This window comes from Teleopsis dalmanni, chromosome X, assembly GCF_002237135.1.
Source record: "Teleopsis dalmanni isolate 2A chromosome X, ASM223713v2, whole genome shotgun sequence".
Lineage (NCBI taxonomy): Eukaryota > Metazoa > Arthropoda > Insecta > Diptera > Diopsidae > Teleopsis > Teleopsis dalmanni.
In genome coordinates, this window is record NC_051848.1 from 96,216,413 (window position 1) to 96,224,112 (window position 7,700).

The 7,700-nt window shown below is 27.8% G+C and overlaps 2 non-coding genes across 2 annotated transcripts; one reads left to right on the forward strand and one right to left on the reverse strand.

Moving 5' to 3' along the window:
• Positions 1-3,806: 3,806 nt before the first annotated feature.
• On the reverse strand, positions 3,807-3,879 carry Trnaa-agc. Its single transcript has one exon. It is a non-coding gene; the product is annotated as a tRNA-Ala (tRNA).
• A 208-nt stretch (positions 3,880-4,087) lies between these two features.
• Positions 4,088-4,159, forward strand: Trnap-ugg. Its single transcript has one exon. It is a non-coding gene; the product is annotated as a tRNA-Pro (tRNA).
• Positions 4,160-7,700: the final 3,541 nt, after the last annotated feature.

Here is a 7,700-nt window from a genome sequence, read left to right on the forward strand (position 1 = left end):
AGGAAACTCGTTATAATCGATTTAATGCGTTTTTGAAGGTAGACATGATAATATTTAAGTTATGACAAACACTCAAAATAAAAGGTTTAGTGAGTTTACTGAATAAAAACTAATACAATACAACTTCATAACAGATAACTGACGAGTAATATGGTAAGTTGTGTGGAAATCATTCTTGTTAATATCTCACAGTGACCAGGTGCTTTTTAATACTTATTCAATAAAAAATTTTTTATTTATATTATTATTAAGCCTTGCTTGGCGTCGTGATTTCAAGCTGCCTCTATAATATTAAAAAAATAGTTGTCATGCCGTATTATGATATTGCTATGTCACAACAACGACAGTTATGATGAAAGACTATTTTCTTAATATAAACTATTGTTTTCAATAGAAAGGTTTCGAATAGTAGTGAATTGCAACAACAAAACTGTATTATTATTACTTAATTGAATATTTGACTGACCATAAAACTGTTTCGAATACTGCCAAAAACTCATAATCAATGTTCTTTTTTGGATTTATTTCTTATATTTAATTAAAATATAAGTATTAAAGTACATCTTTTTTTTTTTTTTTTGGAACATTTTTGAACCGAAATTTTTGAAAATCAATTTCAATCAAGTATAGTTTGACTATTATTACTTTTTGTTACTACATTATATATTTTATAATTTTTTCAGTAGCTTCATAATTCTATCAGTGTTAGAACTTCTGTAGATTCTCAGCAAAAAACTTGGCCAAGTTATTTTAAGCGGCTCTTCATTCAACGACAAAGGCAAAAATAAATGGTAGTCAGATGGTACAAGATCCAGTGTATAGCGAAGTTTGACATCGAAATTTTGGTTACCGTGTTGAGTGAACTATTCTCGGGTCAAACGTTAACTCACAGCATCCTCACCGTAAACTGTGTACATTCTTCTCGAGATATTTCAATTATTTTCAAAACAATAAAACTTTTTACATAAGAGACGATTCATACAACTGTCTTCAATAAAAAATATATCCTGTATTGTCATCTTGTAAATATGTGTTTATTTGACATAATTGGATTAGCGTGTCTAGATATATGGATAGCAACACCTTTTAGTGACAAAAATACATGGATACTTTTTAATATAACTAATTATAAGATAGTACACTAGGAACCGCCTAATATTTAACGGGAACCAAAATTTAACGTAACGTTTGCCCGTAATATTTGTTACAGAAATCTATAGGAGAGTTACTATCAAACACATGAATTCTTTACTGTCTACTTTTTAAGTATTTGAGCTAGGAAAGTGACATCCTAAAAAATTTTAACATTTAGAAAATTTGAAAAATATCTGTAAAATATGTATTAATTTTAGATTATTATGAAAACAGTGCTGTTATGCTTTATTGCATTTACATATATTGACAACGAAACCTAACAAAATTAAAATAAGTCTTAAGAAACAAATAGCATTTTAATTTCATTAATTTCTTTCACAGATACTTAGCAACTTACTAAGAAGATTTATCTGACTAATAAATTCTAACTCCTTTCTCGATTTACAGAACTGAACCATTTTTTACTAACAGGCCGTGTACAAATTTTATGTGGGAAACAACTGTCGATATGTGTTGAGTACGGCAGCAAACATGCCACAATGCGACTGGTGAGCCACTCATGCCATGCCATGCACAATGAATGCTTTCGATTACAACATTTACTCGGCATCTATTGTTGAAGGAGTAGTTGATTTTGTTGTTATTTTACAACGACACAGGATACAATATGCGGTTTGAGTTGCTTGTTTGCTTGGTAATAAAGTATCAAACACACACAAACAGCGCATGAAATACATTTACAACAAGAACAAGAATACGCAAACAACGGAAATGGTAGTTTTATTGTTTTTCGTTGTGTTGTTTTTGTTCTGTATGCTCCTGGGGAATATTTTGATTTCTTCTTCTTGCTAAGATTCACATACGTACGGTGTGGCGCAACATTCCAGCCTCAAGAGTTCAACATTAGTTGTTTTTGTAAAATAAAACGTCTCTAATGTTTTCACTTAAAAATTAAAACAAAAGCTGTCGTCATAAATAGCACGTCATGTTTCATTATCAAAGTCCATGGTAGCATGATATTGCGAAGCTCTTGGTTGCTGCTGCTGCTGCATATTTTATATGGTAAACAAACTTAACTCCTCCAGCAATTTTAAAATATCTTTTTTCTTTTCTGTTTAATTGCTTAACAGCCAAGTTGTAAATGAAAAGTAAGTAAACAAACATTGGCATATTGTGCTGATTTATGTATGGCGTTAGGGGGGTTTGGGGTGATTCGGTGGCATATCATGAAAATCAAATTACGCGGGTTGATTTCTGTGTGTAGCAAAGTAAAAATAAAAAGAAGGATATGTGCTAATAAAATGATGAATAAGGAGATATCTGTATCAATGCATATGCAGAAAGGACGCATTTTAAAAGGAAGTTGCAATGGGTTGCCAGGTCAGTTTAAAAAGTGTACTACCTTAAAAATTTTTAGTAGCAGATTTTTTAATATATTATAAAAAATAAATTTAATAAAATTTAAATAAAGTGATGGATTTGAACATTTATGAAGATGGAAATAATGTTAGAACTTAAAAAAACTTCCTTACTGTGACATTTAAAGACGTTTTTGCAATTGTGGAGGATTGCTCTATTAAGTTTAAATACAAATGTGTTTTAATGTCAATATATTTGTATATTCGCAAGAGATGTTTTGACGAAGGACTAATATAAAGTATTCGGTACATTACTTTATTCGCTATTCTAATATTGCCAAAACCCTTAAATAATGAAAACATCATCATTGTATCATCCTCCTCAACCACATTTAATGAAAGAATAAAAATTTTGACAGCTTTCTCCTCATTCTAAATACAAATTTAAATGCAGAATAATTATTGTTAACGGGTCAAATACCTTAAAATGACCTATATTGAATCTAGAGTTTTGAACTACATAATAGATTTATCAATAATAACCTTAACTTGTGCACTTCAAGAGGCTTACTGAATGAATAACACAATGTATCTCAAATATCTTACATTATATCATTGAATATAAGACATATCATACCTACAAAATATTTAAACTTTATTAATTTATATATTTTTGAGAATAAAGTATGGTAAAAGTTTTGTGAAAGCTTGTGAAAGTTCTTGTAGTGTCGTGAACACAATGTTGGACACCATATAAACAGTTTATTTTCTTGACGAGTATAAAAATGTGCCGATTCAATGACAATTGTCTTTTTCTGTCCGTTTTTACTACTAATATTTTTTTCTGCATTGGAAATAGTATAAAAACAGAGATTATATGGATAGAAAGTAGATAAGGACATAGTAAACAATTAATTTTTAATGTAATTTTCTGCATAAAAGATATTAAACAGAGCTAAAGTAAACCATAATTTTTAATATTTGTTTTTATTTTTAGTACCGAAAATTTATATTGATATTTTTGCTTATAAAATGTGGTAACTCTTTATTTTTCAAAAAAATACATTCTTCTGGTTGTGATTAAATGAGAAGTGTAAGTTGGAAACATTTGAATATTCATTATTCAAGCGTATACAAAATTTGTAAAAAAGTGGTAAAAGTACTGTCGTCTGCGGAATTTTCATATGTCTACTTTACTGTGCTATCACATTAATCAAAGTAAAGACGTTGCTTAAATTGAAGTGAACAAACGTAATATACAAATTTATTGATTAAGTAAAAAAAAATATGTTCTTCTATATTTTTCCTAAAATCTTAGTCTTACTTTACACAATGATTTCGGTAAAATAGTTATGGAGATGCGGGGCATCGATCCCCGTACCTCTCACATGCTAAGCGAGCGCTCTACCATCTGAGCTACATCCCCAGTTATTTAAACTTAACGAATTAAAACAACAAACGGTATCGCCCAAAAGTGTAGTAGAAAAGTGAAAGGCCAGTGGTAAACAAGTTTGGTTTTAAAGAAGAAAACTAGGCCAGCTTGGCTCATGTTAAAGCTTGGCTCATTAAAATGCATTGTAAGCAATGAAAAGAAATCAAAAATTTGTTCATTTGCTTAAGTTTTAACCGTAAGCGGCTCAATGGTCTAGGGGTATGATTCTCGCTTTGGGTGCGAGAGGTCCCGGGTTCAAATCCCGGTTGAGCCCTGTTAAATTTTTTTAGCCACGATTTAATACGGCTTAGTCAACCATTTATTATGCTTCAACAAACTTCAATTATTCGAAATTTTGTTTATATTTTTATTAAGTTTGTTTAAAAAACAAAAAACTTTATAAATTCAAACTAAGTTCTTGAAAAATTTATAAACAACCACCGCCATAATAAAGACACAATCGTTTTCTTATTTTCTATTTGTTTTTCAAACAAACAATAAAATATTGGCACATTAATGTTTAGTCAGACGTAAAATTACTTTTAAGTCTTTTTCCTACGCCTGGATTGCAGGCAAGGGAGCCAAGAATACCATGCCAAATAGCACTTTCAGTGGCAATCCCACGGAAAGAGAAAAGTTTTTAAATAATGCAAAGAAATTTTCCTACATTCGTGTATAATTTTCCGGGCATTAATCCGCTTTTTAGCAGGCAATGACGGTATCAAGTATCCAAAAAATTTAACTTGCATTCAGAATACTTGTAATCGAAAAATACAAATCGAGGCAATGTGAGGCAAATTAGTGCAAATCTCAGTTATTTAAGGAAATATATTTTCATTAAAATACGATCTTTACTTTAGGTGTAAAATCAAACAATTATAATTTCTTCTTCAACTCCTCCTCTTGTTATCAGCAAATGCCTGAAAAGCCATGCCAATCATCATAATTTGTTGCTCATTTATCTGCAACGACATTATCGAGTGCTCATCATTGCCGTCGTGTGTCTATTTTTTCTTAAGCCGTCATAATGCTCAATAATGAAAAATGAAATTTTTATTATAAATTGACAAATATAAAGTTTGGAGCTTCAGCATGAAGTGAAAGAATATGACTAAGTCTGTGAACAATAATAAAAAGTTTATGCAGAAGAGTGTTTCCAATTTAATTAAAAAATAAACTTTCAATTGCCAGATGTGCATAAGAGGATTTTATATACAAATACATTTTGAGATAATTAATAAGTTCTGAGTATCATTTGGAAAAAAAAAATATTTATATTACTATTCAATCATTTGACTTTTTTTATATTGAAAATGTTTCTTCAGTAGATTTCTTGAAAAAATGTATAATTAAATTACTGTTGTTAAAAATATTCCTCTTATTTTTCTGTTTACACTGCAGAATTTATACATTTAAGTTGAGTTGGATAAATTCGCATAAAGTTAGAAAGCACACAGCCAAATGCAAAAATTATTGAAGATACAACAAATATGCAACAACAAAGCTGTTGTTGTCTCGTATATTATAGGAGCTTATAAGTCTAGATTTATTTAAAACTAACTAACTAATTATTGACTTAGTTATAAAGACTTTACCAAGAAAAAAGTAAATCTAATTATCAAGGAGAATGTTTTTAATATTTAACTTAAAATTTTTAGTATATAATGTTGTTTTTCTATTTTGAATCATGATTATGTACTTTTAAAATAATCCAATAATGTTGTGAAAGAAAGTTTTATTTCTCTAATCACCAACCAACAGTTAATCCCTTATAGTATCAATCAATAATATATTTGAATCTATGGATTGGTAAATATAAAAAAAGTAGAGGCGATTCCCGAGCATGCCAATTTGACAGCAGATTTTAGTAGAGTTAATTATTTTTATTAACTCTTCCCACTGTGCTATATGCCAATATAGCTTACATTTTGCGATATCAAGGTTAAAATTTTTTTAAACTTTTAATATTGATTTCGCTAGCAAAAACTATAGAAGTCATCTACTAGATATTGGTGATTTTTGATGTAAAAATTAATTTTATATTCGATATATTAAAAACTAACTTTATTTAATATAGTAAAAAAATTGGTTCAAAATAATTGTCTTTACTACAATCCGTTGTCAAATGGGTGTTCTCGGCAAAAAGTAATCAAGCCAAAAAGTAGAATACGGAGTAATAAATTTTAAAGCATTTCTCTCCTGTATTTGTATTTCTATAATGTATTAATTAAATAAAATAAGCAATAATGATGTGATTAGCAATTTAGGAGCTTTGGTATGGCTCCTTAGTGCTTTACTTTGTATTTTATATACATTACTAATGTAACGATTCTCAAGTTACTTTTATATGCTATATATATTAATACATATTAATATACAAATAATTTTATTATAAAGTTATTTATAAGTTATTTCATAAATTCATATAACATAGTAAAAATAATATATTTAGATATATGAATATTAACTTCCAATAGAACACAAGTTTAAAATGTATTGTATTATGTATTATGTAAATGTGTTTTTTGTTCATTATGATAATTAACGCAATTTCGATTTAATTTACAAGATATTTATTATTTTTACAAGAATACAAGAATTCACCTATAGCCAAATATAAGAATATACCTATATATATACAATATACATATATGTTCAAATTAATTGACGAAATTGGTTGATAACGATATAATAAATCTAATTTTAATATTAATAACAGATAAAATATCTGTTTTATTCTAAAATTCTAAAGCACCTATTTATTTCCTGTTTGGGCGGAAATTTTTTAGAATATTTCCAGTAGATCAGGAATATAAGTAATAAAAATAGAAATCGTTAATCAAAAAAGCAATTACCTAATTTTTATGTTTCAAAGCTCAAGGAATGACAGAGTTCAAACCAACAAAATTTCCAAAGATCCCAGCCGATAAATATCTGGCGATATTCGAAACAAGTGTGTGTTAAGGCAAAAAATAGTGTGTTTACACAATTATCTACTCTAAATGACATTAAATTCTCTTTTTTGATTTTTCAATGATATTATATTAATTTGGGACTGTTAAACTCAAATCTGCAACTCGTTTTTCGCTTAGGCATCAGGATCTCTGGCAATAACAGGCTAAACTTCAAAAATTAAGATTTTAAGAGGTAAATAAAAATTTTTCGCGGAATTCGAAAGTGATACGAATTTCTTGTCTTAAGTTAAATTGTTATGAATAACTTAAAAATCATTTTTGTATTAGACATCCTTTTGAAAATTCTGTTCTTTCTGTTCTGTTCTTAAAATCAATTTGTAGAAAAAAGAACTTTTAAGAAATGTTTAAAAAATCGAACTTCGAAATTTTAAGAAAGCGCTTTATTCAAAGCAAGAAACGAAATTCACATCTCTTAAAATAATAATTTTAATTGCCCTTAATATATTTATTTTAGAACTTTAACCCATTATCACTACAGACGTCGAGGATGTCGAGGAGCAAAATAAGCCTGATGTATAAGGTTAACATTTTAAAATTAAGTCTAAATAAAGAACTAATGAAGATATATGAACAATTAAGATCAGTTGATATTTAAAGATTAATTTACTTAAAATTTGATTGAGTGTTTAAATAATAACTTATAAACGAATAATAAGTCAGTTTTTATTAATTATTTATATATTTTTATTTTTTATTAATATTGAAAGACTGATTAAATTTGATTAAATAAAATTATAAGACTTTTGCCTCATAATGATTTGAAACATGATTTATTTTTGAAATCTAAAAATAAAATAACACGTGAAAATAAAATTTATAATTATTTCACATAAATGTTGT